A 16,423-nucleotide genomic window follows, 5' to 3' on the forward strand; every position below is an offset into this window, starting at 1 on the left:
TACAGCAGCGTCACATGCATATACCTGCTCTGCGACGTCGCTGTGACCGGCGATCCGCTCCTTTCTAAGGGGGAGGTTCGTTCAGCGTCACAGCAGCGTCACTGAACCGCCGCCCAATAGAAAAGGAGGGGAGGAGATGAGCGACCGGAACATGCCGCCCACCTCCTTCCTTCCTCCTTTTCCGGTGGAGGCAGGTAAGGAGATGTTTGTCATTCCAGCGGCGTCACACACAGCGATGTGTGATGCCGCAGAAACGACAAACAACATCGTACCTGTCGCTGCAGTGATATTAAGGAAATGAGCGACGTGACAACGAGCAACGATTTTTCACGTATTTGTGCTCGATGATTGTCGCTCATTTGTGTTACACGCTGCGATGTCGGTAACGGTGCCGGATGTGTGTCACTACTGACGTGACCCCGACGATATATCGTTACCGATGTCGCAGCGTATAAAGCACCCTTAAGTCTGTAGCAGTACCGGTCAACACACAGGGGAGGGGAAAAACACTACCAGAATAGTAGAAGTCAGAAAAGAAAAGAAAATAGAAGATACAAACTATATGAGCAACAGATAAAGTTTGGTTGTAAGATAACCAAATTACCTAACTTTTATGACCTCACTCGCCCCAGGATAATCCCGTATTGCGAGTAAGGTAGAGGGTCTAGAACTTTATACTACACCCAGACCTGCGAGGTATAGTGCCCTCTATTGGGAGCGCGCTTTCCAAAGGGATCCAGATCCTCCCCCGGAGCCGGGAACTATCTCAGCTATGTTCTAAACCAGACCTGGGCAAGGGGCGGCCCGCAGGCCACATCCGGCCCGTCTACTCTCTGTGACCGGCCCGCCTTGCTCAGGGCGTCCTTGCTGGCCGGTCACTGATGAGGGCAATCTGACCTGTTGTCCGGAGCTCCAGGCTCTGGGAGGCCCGTGGTCAGATTGCTCTCATCACACGCTGTGTGCCGGGCAGGGAACAACAGAGGACAGATCCTGCAGCGCCGCACAGTGTATGCAGCGGAACGCAGGAATCTCTCCTCTGTTCCCTGCCCGGCAACTTTTCTCTGTGACACACACACACACGCGCACCCTGATGTCGTCAGTACGACGCGCGTGTGTCATTTGAAAAGTTCCCGCCCGGCAGGAGAAGAAGCTGCAGCGGCGGGACCTGTACGGAGAGAAGGGGTGTAGTGGTGTAGTAATATTACAGGTGTAGTGGTGTAGTATAATACAGGTGTATTTAGGGGTGTAGTGATGTAGTATATTACAGGTGTATATAGGGGTGTAGTGGTGTAGTATAATACAGGTGTATATAGGGGTGTACTGGTGTAGTATATTACAGGTGTAGTATATAGGGGTGTAGTGGTGTAGTATAATACAGGTGTATATAGGGGTGTAGTGATGTAGTATATATTTTTTTTTTAATCCAATCAATTTTATTGTAGGAAGTTACATTACAAAAAGAAGAAATTCAGGTATCATTGGCAATAATACACAAAGAGGACAACGCTGTAACACGTGGTAGTATCACCTTTGATTGTGATTCACATTTCCTGTCACACCACCACCAATCATGTCTGATGCAAGTTGCAACTTATTTAGGTTAATCAATACCCAATACGTATAGAGTCAACCTACCAATTTACTCTTTAATCCTCAAAACGAGGGATCCAAACAACCAGAGTGATGTAGTATATTACAGGTGTATATAGGGGTGTAGTGATGTAGTATATTACAGGTGTATATAGGGGTGTAGTGGTGTAGTATAATACAGGTGTATATAGGGGTGTAGTGGTGTAGTATAATACAGGTGTATATAGCGGTGTAGTATAATTCAGGTGTAGTATATAGGAGTGTAGTATAATACAGGTGTATATAGGGATGTAGTGGTGTAGTATAATACAAGTGTAGTATATAGGGGTGTAGTGATGTAGGTTATCACAGGTGTAGTATGTGGCGGGTGTAGTGATGTAGTATATGGGGATTGTGTATGTATGTATACATTCTGTGTATGTGTATATATATTATATACACACACAGTATATATTTGCGTGTGTGTGTGTGTGTGTGTGTGTGTGTGTGTGTATATATATATATATATATATATATATATATATATATATATATAATGTATATATCGGAGTTAATTATATTAGTCCGGCCCTCTAAAACCATCCCAATTTCTCATGCGGCCCCATGGGAAAATGAATTGCCCACCCCTGTTCTAAACCAAGCTAACAATCATTGTATTATTATAACGATTTTATGATGAAAAGTTAAAGAAAACTAAGTATATTTAAATTGACCATCCTGTGACTCGTCTTGTCTGATTTGCCCTTCCTTTGTGGGGCTGGTTGTATTATAAGGCTCTCTTGATCCTACGAACCCTTAACAGTAGGATATTCCACCTCTTAGTCACGTAATTTGCTTGGAAGGGTGGGGGGGTTCTCTAAAGGGGCAGAGGGGGTAGGAGGGAAGAGGGGGGCAGGGGGGGAGGGATAAAGAAAAAAAAAAGGGGGGGGGGGAAAGGGCTATGGGAAACGGGCGTGAGCAAGGAGGGGGGGGACATAACCCATAACTGTTTACTATATGCAAAATTAAAACTTTTTAACACAAATATACCCGTCTATGCATTAGCATTGTATAACAAAGTTATCGGATAAGTGAACACTGTACTCTGGATTCATCAGGCATTCTTCATTTCATCCCAGGTCGTCCACCTCTCTACTCTTCTGGGTTCCCTCTGTCGCTGGGGTCTAGGCTGAGGCGGGTCATTGCCCAGAAGACCTGTTGGTAAATTTGGCCATTCTGTTATGGAAACTGATGGTATCTCCAGAGCTTCCGTGAATTCCTGAAGTCCTCTCGGGTGACTAAGAGTGTGTACCCTTCCTGCCTGCTGGACCCGCAGGCGAAAAGGGAAGCCCCAAATATAGGGAATGTTGCGTTGTCTCAGAATATCTAATAGTGGACAAAGTGCTTTTCTTTTTTTGGAGGGTCCATCTTGAAAGATCTAGCAAAATCTGCAGGCTTGTTCCCTGGAATCGTATATTTCCAGCAGCTCTGGCTTGTGTCATTATAGCATCCTTAAGTTGGTACCTGTGGACCCGACATATAACATCCCTAGAATAGGCAGGATCCGCAGGTCTCAGGCCCAGGGCCCTATGGGCACGGTCCATCTCCAAGGGAGTGTCTTTGGGGACTCCCAAAAGTGAGTTAAAGAGGTGACGTAAGGTTTTGTGCCGTTCAGACGGAGTCACTGATTCGGGTGAACCTCTAACCCTTATATTATTACGACAGCCCCTATTCTCAGCATCATCCAGCACATCGGCCAAGTATTGTAACTGATATGTATGGATTGAGATTTCAGAGTTGTGGGAATCCATTCTTGCAGTCATAGCTGAAGTAGAGGCCTCTGCTGCAACCACTCTTTCACCTAGATGCACCTCATCTCTCAGGATTGTTATCTCCGCTTTATATGAGGCTTCCAGGCATGTGATATATTTCTCCATATCTTTCTTTGTTGGGATGCTCTGGATATATGCAGTAAGATTTTGTATGTCTAGGGATAGAGAATCTCCTATTCTTACATCAGCATTTGCTCCTATCTCTTCCATCTCAGCTCCAGGTGTCTCTGTGTTTCTGGGTGCAGAGATAGACATTGCAGCTGTGTCAGTGTCATGGAGTGTCCCCGGCCTCTTATTTATTCCACTGCCAGACACGGTGCTTAGCTAGCTGAGGGGGGGTGTTTGGGGACCAGCGTCTGGTGACTTGATCCTGAGCTCTGCCTCCCTCCCCCGCTCCAGAAAACGTTCCCTCCAAGTTATATTTATGTTGTGTCTGGCTCTGTTTTTCGGCGCCCCCACTCCCTTCTCCTTGTGCTCTCCTGGATTCTGCCCTCATTTTTCCAGCTACTGCCTTTGGGCCTCTGATCTGTCCGGTCCCCCCCTCCTCCACTCTCACCGCGTTTCTGGCAGCTGCAACTTCCTGCTTCTCCCCTTTCTGTGTCCCGTCGCCATCTTGCCACGATGTGTCAGAGTGGCCTCCACTCTCAAGTGCACCTTCAGCTCCAGATCTCCCCACCTGAAAGTCTAGCTCCATGTTCATGCTGGTCGGCACTTCAGGATCCTCCCTCTCCTCTCTCCCCTTCACCGGCGTCATGCTGTTTGCTGCATTCAGTTCCCACCATTCCTCTCCTGCCCCACCGGGTCCGACCAAGAATCTTTCCATTCTTGCCTGTGCTGATGGTGGATCAGAGCTGGGCACCGCTGCAGGATTCTTTTTTCTTTTTTGCTCCCATCGGTGGCATTTTAAAGTGTTTCTGGCTTGATTTTGTTGCTCTTATTCCCAGCTCAGGATGGGAGCGAGACACCAACACGTCCTCACTCTGCCATGGCCAGGCTCCGCCCATTAGTTTTGCCAATTATTACCATCAGTTCATCCCTTAGTTTTCTTCCCGGATTCTGCGCATTACTGCCTTGACAAGCAAGAGGGTGAATCCTAAGATGTGGACTCCAGAAGAAGACAGCACGTTTATCGCCCTCAAGCAGGCCTTCTTTTTGGCCCGGCGCTGCATAGATCAGACATTAATGAGAAGTTCTTCCTGAAAGTGGATGCTTTGTCCTCCAGGGTCGGTGCAGTTCTCACACAGAAGTCTACCTGCTGGTAAGAGCTTAACCTGCGGTTTCTGTTCCAGGGTCTTCTTTGCTTCTAAGCACAATTCGCTACCGAGCACTGTTAGCGATTAAGATGGCTTTGTAAGAATGGCAATACCTTCTGGGGGGGTCGGGGGTGCATCCAGTCATCATCTACACTGACCACAAGTACCTACAGTTGGCTCAGAGGCTGAGTCAGTGCTAAACCCGCTGGATGCTGTTCTTCGCTCATTTTGACTTTGTTCTTTACTTCCGCCTGGCCAAGACAAACGTCTAGGCAGATGTAATGCACTTTCCAGGTCCTTTCTACTGCCAATCAAGAAGAAGAGCCTCAACATATTGACCCCTCTGAGATGTTCCCGGTGGCACCAGTAAACGTGTCTTAAGTCTCACCCGGAAAGACGTTCGTTGCTGAGGCAGATGGGTGTGTGTTGCAACGGGGTCTGTCTTCTAAGCTGGCCGGTCACGCTGAACAAATGAAGACAACTCTGCTGATCTTGCATTATTGGTGGCCAACGCTGCCTAAAGACATTGTGGAATTTGTCTCAGCCTGTCCCTTGTCTGCTTATAACAAAACCTCAAGAGTGAGTACTCATGAGTGAGTGAGTTCTTCGATGTCTGGGCGGAGACCAAGTCCTCCCTGGAGCAGTCCTCTATCCAAATGAAGAGGCATGCGGATAAGAGACACCTAGACCTCACTTTGTTCCAGCCAGGAGACAATCCCAGACATGTCTGCCTCAAGTTGCCATCCTACAATTTAGGTCCCTGCATTATCAGTTCCTTCAAGGTGCTCCAGCTGATCAATGATGTGTCCTACAAGCTAACGCTTCCATCCTCCTTGCATATTCCCAACTTGTTCTATGTTTCTGTCCTCCAATCTGTCCTGAGCCGCTACTTCTGGGATTCTGGAAAGGGTTCAAAGTAAAACCCTCCTCTTAGAGGACTAGAAGGGATTTGGTCCTGAGGAGAGATCATGGGAGCCCAATTAGAATAATATGGCCTTCTTCTCCTTAAAGGGAACCAATCATCAAGATTTTCGTATATAAGCTGAAGCCAGTGTTATACTGTCACTATCAGGCAGATTATCTACATACCATTAGTGGGCAGCTCGGATGTTTAGGCTTTCAAATCTAAAGCGGGCTTTACACGCTACAATATCTCTTACGAGATGTCGGCGGGGTCACGTCAAAAGTGACGCACATCCGGCATAGTTAGTGACATCGTTGCGTGTGACACCCACGTGCGACCGATTGTGCTCAAAAACATTGATCGCATACATGTCGTTCATTTTCTAAATATTGTTAGTTTTGTTGAACGAAACCGGTATATTGATACTTGTGACACCGTAACAACAATGAGCCTCATCGTTCTTATGTACGTCATATGCGACGCGGGCATGTCTTTCCACGCCATGCCGCATGCCCACCGCTATGATTGGTGGTACCAACTGCGTTACTAATTGTCCTTCGTGCTTTACAAGGCGTACGCAACTCGTGTAATGTTAATCATTTATCCTTGTCTGCGGTCCGGTAGATCTAACGAGATATTGATCGATGTGGCATCGTATAGAATATGCACGTGTGACGGCTCAGAGACGACCTATGTACGATCTCTGCAGATCGTATATACGACCTGGGCGTTTCGCATCGCATACGAGATCGCATATGAAATTGTAGCGTGTAAAGCAGCCTTTAGAAAGTGAAGTTGAAAAATTCGTCAGCTTTTTGATTGACCGTTTCACTGCAGCAGATAATAGCAGGTTATGCACATGGATTCCCGCCCCCCGCCTCTTCTTCCTCCCTCTCTGGCTCTATGCTAATTTTTCTATTAAGTAAGATGGCGTCGGAGTTGGCGCCTGCGCGTAGCGCTTGTCTCAGCGCCATCTTTCTGAAGTCCGTGTTGCCCCCTGTCATTATATTCTTGTGTCCCGGTGTTCTGGGGCGGTCCGGTGTCCTGTAACGCTCCCTTGGTCACAAAGAGAGCTGAAGAAGCAAAGGGCGCATGCGCCGCCCTCAGCCACAAGAATATAATGATGGGGGGTAACACGGACTTCAGAAAGATGGCGCCAGAGATAAGCGCTATGCACAGGCGCCAACTCCGACGCTATCTTACTGAATAGAAAAATTAGTATAGAGCCAGAGAGAGAGGGAGAAACAACAGGCGGGGGGTGGGAATCCATGTGCATAACCCACCCTGCTATTATCTGCTGTGGTGAAACTGTCAATCAAAAAGCTGATGAATTTTTTAAACTTTACTTTCTTGGATTTGAAAGCCCAAACATCCGAGCCGCCCACTAATGGTATGTAGATAATCTGCCTCATAGCACCAGTATAGCACTGGCTTCAGCTTATATACGAAAATCCTGATGATTGGTTCCCTTTACGGCCTGTTTCACACGTCAGTAAAAAACACAGACGTTCTTAACTGACATATAAAACACGCCTATGTCCCTCCGTGTGCCATGATTCACGGAACACGTGGGTTGTCCATGTGCAATCCGTGAAATGTGATCCGTATTCGGGATTGCACATGGACATACAGTTAGGTCCAGAAATATTTGGACAGTGACACAATTTTCGCGAGTTGGGCTCTGCATGCCACCACATTGGATTCTGAAATCTCTACAACAGAATTCAAGTGCAGATTGTAATGTTTAATTTGAAGGTTTGAACAAAAATATCTGATAGAAATTGTAGGAATTGTACACATCTCTTTACAAACACTGCACATTTTAGGAGGTCAAAAGTAATTGGACAAATAAACCAAATCCAAAAACAAAATTTTTATTTTCAATATTTTGTTGCGATTTCTTTGGAGGCAATCACTGCCTTAAGTCTGGAACCCATGGACATCACCAAACGCTGGGTTTCCTCCTTCTTAATGCTTTGCCAGGCCTTTACAGCCGCAGCCTTCAGGTCTTGCTTGTTTGTGTGTCTTTCCGTCTTAAGTCTGGATTTGAGCAAGTGAAATGCATGCTCAATTGGGTTAAGATCTGGTGATTGACTTGGCCATTGTAGAAGGTTCCACTTTTTTGCACTCATGAACTCCTGGGTAGCTTTGGCTGCATGCTTGGGGTCATTGTCCATCTGTACTATGAAGCGCCGTCCGATCAACTTTGCGGCATTTGGCTGAATCTGGGCTGAAAGTATATCCCGGTACACTTCAGAATTCATCCGGCTACTCTTGTCTGCTGTTATGTCATCAATAAACACAAGTGACCCAGTGCCATTGAAAGCCATGCATGCCCATGCCATCACGTTGCCTCCACCATGTTTTACAGAGGATGTGGTGTGCCTTGGATCATGTGCCGTTCCCGTTCCCTTTCTTCTCCAAACTTTTTTCTTCCCATCATTCTGGTACAGGTTGATCTTTGTCTCATCTGTCCATAGAATACTTTTCCAGAACTGAGCTGGCTTCATGAGGTGTTTTTCAGCAAATTTAACTCTGGCCTGTCTATTTTTGGAATTGATGAATGGTTTGCATCTAGATGTGAACCCTTTGTATTTACTTTCATGGAGTCTTCTCTTTACTGTTGACTTAGAGACAGATACACCTACTTCACTGAGAGTGTTCTGGACTTCAGTTGATGCTGTTAACGGGTTCTTCTTCACCAAAGAAAGTATGCGGCGATCATCCACCACTGTTGTCATCCGTGGACGCCCAGGCCTTTTTGAGTTCCCAAGCTCACCAGTCAATTCCTTTTTTCTCAGAATGTACCCGACTGTTGATGTTGCTACTCCAAGCATGTCTGCTATCTCTCTGATGGATTTTTTCTTTTTTTTCAGCCTCAGGATGTTCTGCTTCACCTCAATTGAGAGTTCCTTAGACCGCATGTTGTCTGGTCACAGCAACAGCTTCCAAATGCAAAACCACACACCTGTAATGAACCCCAGACCTTTTAACTACTTTATTGATTACAGGTTAACGAGGGAGACGCCTTCAGAGTTAATTGCAGCCCTTAGAGTCCCTTGTCCAATTACTTTTGGTCCCTTGAAAAAGAGGAGGCTATGCATTACAGAGCTATGATTCCTAAACCCTTTCTCCGATTTGGATGTGAAAACTCTCATATTGCAGCTGGGAGTGTGCACTTTCAGCCCATATTATATATATAATTGTATTTCTGAACATGTTTTTGTAAACAGCTAAAATAACAAAACTTGTGTCACTGTCCAAATATTTCTGGACCTAACTGTATACTCACCTGTCCCGTTCCTGCTCTCTGTGGTGCTGAAGTCTCCAGTTCTGCAGCATCCGGCCCCCGCCGCTCTCTGTCCTCTGCAGGTAATAATGAATATGCACGACAGTAATGAGCCGGGCAGGAAGCAGCTGCTAGGGAGGCAGAACACAGCGTCACTGGAGATGGGTGAGTTGAAAATGTTTATTATTTTCAATGTAGGTTTTTTTTCTGGTACGTGTTTCACGGACCACATCGTAGTGTGGTCCGTGGGACATCAGTGATGCCAGAAAAAAACGGACTTGTCTCCGTGCGGCAATCACGGACACGCGTGTACACCGTACAGAGACACGGTCAGTGAAAAATCACTGATGTGTGAGCAGAGCCATTGATTATAATGGGTCTGCGTATGTCAGTGATTCTGGTACGTATAAAAAAAAGCACATATGTACCATAATCACTGACGCCTGAAACAGGCCTCAGAGATTCTTGTAAAAAGGGGGGGGGGCGTAAGGAGGGTTGGTGGGCTACTGTAACGCCCATATCTGCATCCCCGCACTGTCCTGCCCTTCCTCCCCGGCTTGAACGCCAGCACACTCACCAACCCGTCTGCTTCGTCCCCGGTCCCTACTGCCACCTCCCGGGACCTGCGCACAGCTCTCCTGGTAGCAATCTTAGGGCGTGCATGCAGCTTTTCTGAAAAGGCCAATGAGCCCTAACCCGGAAGTGCCTCTCAGCCTATGAAGCCCAGTTGTTAGGTCCTTCCACTACCCCAGAGTCCAAATTATTTGATCCTGTGTACCTGAGATTATGTCTGTGGCAGAACTTTCATGACTTTATTTTGAGTGGTCACCCAGGGGTCCCAGCTACCCTGAAAGCTATTGCTAAACTCTTTTGGTGTTCATCCATGCTTTAATGATATTAAAGATTTTGTATCCGTTTGTTAAACTTGCGCACACGCTAAAGGCCGTCATAGCCGGGAAATTGGCTGCATTTTGTCCATGAATTTCATCACTGATTTGCTTTTGTCAACTTTCACAGAATTCACAGAAATTCTTCTTTCCAGACCTAATCTTGACCTTCACTGTTAACGGCCATTTAAAAATTACATAGCAAACCGAGGAAAGGGCAACTTGAAAACGCTTTTCTATTTTCCTATAGCTTTCTCAACCTTTGTGGGCCTGCACCATTTTCAGAGTGCTAGGCAGCTGCTTAGAAGAACCCATGGCTGTTGTTTTTTGGCACAAGGTTAGAGGAGGCTGTGGTGTTATAAAGCTGTGAAATTTCCATCACCCGGTCTTTCCTAATGATGGTGAACAAGCCATAACCCTAACGGGGGTAATTAACCCCTTCACGACCGCGGGCAGTAAAATTACGTCCTATTTTAACGTGACTTAACGACCAGGGACGTAATTTTACTGCCTAAACTTCATTTGATTGCCGTGGCCATAGCAACGGCTTTCAAATGATGTCCCCTGCTGTTTCTTACAGCAGGGGACCTTTGCTTGACCCCAGGGGGGGTGGCATCGCCACCCCCCATAGGCGATCGATGTGATTGGCTGTTCAAATCTGAACCGCCAACCACATCGTTCGCACTAATTTCGGCAAAAATAATGCCGGAATTAGTGCGATCCTGTGAGATCCAGCTATGAGATGCCGCAGCTGCTGCAGCATATCATAGGTGGACCTCAAACATGTCGCCCCCAGCCCCTGCAGCACTGATTGGAGCGATCGTGCTATGACGCGCAATCGCTCCAATCAGTGTGCAGTGGGGCGGTCTGATCTGGAGGTGGCCGCCCTCCCCAGGCCTGTCCTGGTCTGGGGACCCTCCCCCAACATGTCTGCAGCGTGGTGTGGCTGGTACTTTTGGTACCACGCCACCGCTGCTGCCGCCGCAGACGCCGCCTCTGCTGTCACCGCGCCTGCTCCAATGGTAAGTATTGCGCTTCGGCGATGGCCCCTGCGCGCTCCCGTGAAGGCCCCTGCGCGCTCCCGTGAAGGCCCCTGCCCGTGCCCCCCCCGATCTGCCCCCCTACGCCCCGATCTGCCCCCCCTACGCCCCGATCTGCCCCCCGGCATCCCGATCTGCTCCCCACGCGCTCTGCCTGCCTCCTCTGTCATCTGCTTCCAAGGTTCCTTCCTTCTGCTTTTGCTTCTCCGCCCCCTTTGCTCTCCCTCTGCCCCCCCCATCTGCCCCCCCTCTCCCCATCTGCCCCCCCTCTCCCCATCCCCCCCCCATCCCCCTCTGCTCCCCCCCGACGTCCTCTTACCTGCCTTCACGGGTCGTCCGAGGTCTTCACTGGCCCGATCACATCTGCCTCCATCGCTGGGTCCTTCTGCTGATCTGTTCAACGTCCTGCCTGCTGCTCCTGTAAAGCTGTCCATCTCACTGCCTTCTTGTTCCTCTGCAGCTCTTCTGGTCAGTGATCCTCCTGGTACTGTGAGTATAACTTTTTTTTTTTTTTTTTTTTCTTGTATCCTGTCCATTTTTACACCTCATCCGTCCGTGCGTCCCGCCAAGCGCTGATCAGGGATGCCGATAACGGATCGGCATCCCTGCTCAATTTTTGGCGTGACTTTTTTCCGTATTTGCGACGCTTTTTGTATCGCGTCCGTCCGTGCGTCCCGCCGAGCGCTGATCAGGGATGCAGATAACGGATCGGCATCCCTGCTCAATTTTTGGCGTGACTTTTTTCCGTATTCACGACGCTTTTTGTATCGCGTCCGTCCGTGCGTCCCGCCGAGCGCTGATCAGGGATGCAGATAACGGATCGGCATCCCTGCTCAATTTTTGGCGTGACTTTTTCCGTATTTGCGACGCTTTTTGTATCGCGTCCATCCGTGCGTCCCGCCGAGCGCTGATCAGGGATGCAGATAACGGATCGGCATCCCTGCTCAATTTTTGGCGTGACTTTTTCCGTATTTGCGACGCTTTTTGTATCGCGTCCGTCCGTGCGTCCCGCCGAGCGCTGATCATGGATGCACATAACGGATCTGCATCCCTGCTCAATTTTTGGCGTGACCTTTTTTTTTTTCCGTATCCCCAACGCTTTTTGTATCTCATCCGACCGTGCATCCTGCAGCGGCCGATCATTGTACCGCGTCTGTGTGTTTGAAAAGTTAAATGGCGTTCCTTCTCTTCTGAGCCCCGCCGTGCGCCCAAACAATTACTTTCCACCACATATGAGGTATCTGCGTACTCAGGAGAAATTGCACAATACGTTTTATGGCGCAGTTTTTCCTGAAACCGTTGTAAAAAAAAAAAAGCTACCTGGTTGATACAAAAATTTTGTGGTTAAAAAAAAAAAAAATAATTTTCACGGTTCAACGTTATCAACTTCTGTGGAGCCCCAGAGGGTACAAGGGGCTCACCAAACATCTAGATAAATTCCTTGAGGGGTCTAGTTCCGAAATGGGGTAATTTGTGGGGGAGCTCCACTGTTTAGGCACCATAGGGGGTCTCCAAAACGTGACATGGCGTCCGCTAATGATTCCAACCAATTTTGCTGTCAAATGGCGCTCCTTCTCTTCTGAGCCCCGCCATGCGCCCAAACAGTTACTTTCCACCACATATGAGGTATCGTCGTACTCAGGAGAAATTGCACAATACGTTTTATGGTGCATTTTTTCCTGATACCCTTGTGAAAAAAAAGCTACCTGGTTCAAGTAACAGTTTTGTAATGAGAAAAAAAAAATTGTATTCATGGCTCAACATTATCAACTTCTGTGGTGCCCCTTGGGGCTCGCTAAACATCTAGATAAACTCCTTGAGGGGTCTAGTTTCCAAAATGGGGTCACATGTGGGGGAGCTCCACTGTTTAGGCACCATAGGGGTATCCAAAACGTGACATGGCGTCCGCTAATGATTCCAACCAATTTTGCTGTCAAATTGCGCTCCTTCTCTTCTGAGCCCCGCCATGCGCCCAAACAATTACTTTCCACCACATATGAGGTATCTGCGTACTCAGGAAAAAATGCACTATAAATTTTATGGTGAATTTTTTGCTGATACCCATGTGAAAAAAAAAGCTACCTAGTTGAAGCAACAGTTTTGTGGTAAAAAAATTTTTTTTTCTTTTCACGGCTCAACGTTATAAACTTCTGTGAAGCCCCCAGGTGTTCAAAGTGCTCACCAAACATCTAGAAAAAATATTTGAGGGCTCTAGTTTCCAAAATGGGGTCACTTGTGGGGGAGCTCCATTGTTTAGGCACCTCAGGGGGTCTTCAAACCCGACATGGCGTCCGCTAATGAGTGCAGCTAATTTTGCACTCAAAAATTCAAATGGCGCTCCTTGCCTTCCGAGCACTGCCGTGTGTCCAAACATTTGATTTCCACCACATATGAGGTATCTGCGTACTCAGGAGAAAATGCACAATACGTTTTATGGTGCATTTTTTCCTGATAGCCTTGTGGAAAAAAAAGCTACCTAGTTGAAGCAACCGTTTTGTGGTAAAAAAAAAAAAATTTCTTATCACGGCTCAACGTTATAAACTTCTGTGAAGCCCCCAGGTGTTCAAAGTGCTCACCAAACATCTAGAAAAAATATTTGAGGGCTCTAGTTTCCAAAATGGGGTCACTTGTGGGGGAGCTCCATTGTTTAGGCACCTCAGGGGGTCTTCAAACCCGACATGGCGTCCGCTAATGAGTGCAGCTAATTTTGCACTCAAAAATTCAAATGGCGCTCCTTGCCTTCCGAGCACTGCCGTGTGTCCAAACATTTGATTTCCACCACATATGAGGTATCTGCGTACTCAGGAGAAAATGCACAATACGTTTTATGGTGCATTTTTTCCTGTTACCCTTGTGGAAAAAAAAGCTACCTAGTTGAAGCAACCGTTTTGTAGTAAAAAAAAAATTTTTTTCTTTTCACGGCTCAACGTTATAAACTTCTGTGAAGCTCCCAGGTGTTCAAAGTGCTCACCAAACATCTAGAAAAAATATTTGAGGACTCTAGTTTCCAAAATGGGGTCACTTGTGGGGGAGCTCCATTGTTTAGGCACCTCAGGGGGTCTTCAAACCTGACATGGCGTCCGCTAATGAGTGCAGCTAATTTTGCGTTCAAAAATTCAAATGGCGCTCCTTGCCTTCCGAGTCCTGCTGTGTGCCCAAACAATTGATTTTTACCACATATGGGGTATCAGCGTACTCAGGAGAAAATGCACAATAAATTGTAGGGTGCACTTTCTCTTTTCTCCCTTGTGAAAATGAAAATTTTATGGCTAAAGTAACATTTTTGTGTTAAAAAGTAAAATTTTCATTTTTTCCTTCCACATTGCTTTGGTTCCTGTGAAGCACCTAAAGGGTTAATAAACTTTTTGGATGTGGTTTTGAGCAGAGTGAGGGGTGCAGTTTTTAGAATGGGGTCACTTTTGGGTATTTTCTGTCACCTCGGCCTCTCAAAGTCACCTCAAATGTGATGTGGTCCCTAAAAAAAATTATTTTCTAAATTTTGTTGGAAAAATGAGAAATCGCTGATGACCTTTGACCCCTTCTAACTTCCTAACGAAAAAAAATTTTGTTTTGAAAATTGCGCTGATGTAAAGTTGACAAGTGGGAAATGTTATTTAGTAACTATTTTGTGTGACATATCTCTCAGATTTATGGGCATAAATTTTCAAAGTTTGAAAATTGCGAAATTTTCAAAATTTTTGCAAAATTTCCTAAATTTTCACAAATAAACGCAAAAATTATCGGTTTAAATTTACCACTGACATGAAGTACAATATGTCACGAAAAAACAATCTCGGAATCGCCAGGATCCGTTGAAGCGTTCCAGAGTTATAACCTGTCAAAGTGACACTGGTCAGAATTGCAAAAAATGGCCCGGTCATTAGGGTGTTTTAGTGGCCGGGGGTGAAGGGGTTAAGGGCTGAAACCTTGATCAAAGTTATCTGACCACACAAATATCCAAGGGTGGCCACACTTTTCTATCAGCCCATTTTCCTTTTTGTAATTTTTAAAATGTAAAAGATGAAAATAATTTTTATTTTTTGCTTAAAATACAAAGGACATGTGTCATCTGTAACTTTCTGCCTTTTTAGAGATTTCATATTCAACTTGCTTAACTGTTCACAATAACAGCAATTTTCACCAGGGGTGCATAAACTTTTGCATGCCACTGCACTGGCCGTTCACAGTCTAGTAATGTTTCTATAACAGAAGCTACATGCTGCTTTCCATTTGGAAACACAAAAACTTTTTGATGCAATTTCCATACAATTGTATGTCTTTTGATGGCTGTATATCATCATATGTGATTGGTTTGCGGTGTGCTAAATATATATAGATTTGGACCTGATTTCTCACCCTCATGGTTGTTTGGTTGGACCTTAGTGTTTAACCATTACAACCCCTTTTTGTAAAACCTATTGTGTTATGAATGTGTAAATTATTTGATATGATCTATTTCTTGCTATAAAAATATGTAATAAAAAAAGTTTTATATTTTTGCAAGTAACTAGTTTATGACTCATTCTTTGATAAATTGGACTATGATTCCCATGATTCCCATTTTCCTCTTGTTTAGTGATATGCTGCTTTGGAGGTGGATGTGGCCCCCTTATTTCGTGAGCCCTTGTGCAGCTGCACAGGTAGCACTAGTAATGGGGGGCATTTTACTACCGTGTTTTTCCAAAAATAAGACACTGTCTTATACTTTTTTTGCCGCCCCCCCCCCCCCCCCCAAAAAAAAGCCCTAGGGGTTATTTTTGGAGGAGGTATTATTTTTGGAGAAACATGGCCTGGGGGTAAGTTTATCCCTCCAAAAAAGCAGACACCCCACATTCCAGGAGACACATTCTTACCAGACCCGGATGTCTGCATGGCTCCCAGGTCCTCCCTGTGATCTCCGGTGGGTGCTGCACGCCGTCCTCCCATGCTTCTGGCTGACCGACACTGACACGCGCACACAAACACACACACACACACACACACACACACACAGACACTCACACTCACACACTCATTACATCCAGTGTTACAGAATACTTCTGGCCGCAGGGAATGATGGGAGGAAGTCACGTGTCTGGCCCGCAGGTCCTGTAAGCAAGCATTCTTGTGCTCCACTGCACAGCCTCCCAAGATTCTGCCAGACAGAAGAAATCGGTGTCGCTGGATATGGTGAGTATGTGTGTGATGCGATGTGTGTGTGATCTGATGTTTGTTGTGTGTGCGATCTGATTGTGTGTGTGTGTGAGATCAGATGTGTGTGGGTGTGTGATCACTGCAGGGCCTCCCGCTCGTTGTCTGTGGAGTGTGATTGCGGGGTGCCCGCTTTCTATAATGGCGTGTACTGCAGTATCTCTAACTTTTTTAGCTGCACGGACACTCCATTATTGAACCGTGGCTAGGGCTTATTTTCGGGGGAGGGCTTATATTTAAGCCTTAAGGCCCTGCCACACACAGAGATAAATCTGCGGCAGATCTGTTGTTGCAGTGAAATTGTGGACAATCAGTGCCAGGTTTGTGGCTGTGTACAAATGGAACAATATATCCATGATTTCACTGCAACCACAGATCTGCCAAAGCTTTATCTCTGTGTGTGACGGGGCCTTTACTCCGAAAATGCTGAAAATTCCTGCTAGGGCTTTTTTTGGGGGG

The 16,423-nt window shown here is 46.4% G+C and overlaps 1 protein-coding gene across 1 annotated transcript in view; it reads left to right on the top strand.

The window, feature by feature from the left end:
• LOC142257456 (uncharacterized) overlaps positions 1-16,423 on the top strand; it is a 68,719-nt gene that overhangs the window by 33,823 nt on the left and 18,473 nt on the right. The gene's annotated exons all lie outside the window — the stretch shown is intronic.

The sequence above is a fragment of the Anomaloglossus baeobatrachus genome, chromosome 1, assembly GCF_048569485.1.
Source record: "Anomaloglossus baeobatrachus isolate aAnoBae1 chromosome 1, aAnoBae1.hap1, whole genome shotgun sequence".
Lineage (NCBI taxonomy): Eukaryota > Metazoa > Chordata > Amphibia > Anura > Aromobatidae > Anomaloglossus > Anomaloglossus baeobatrachus.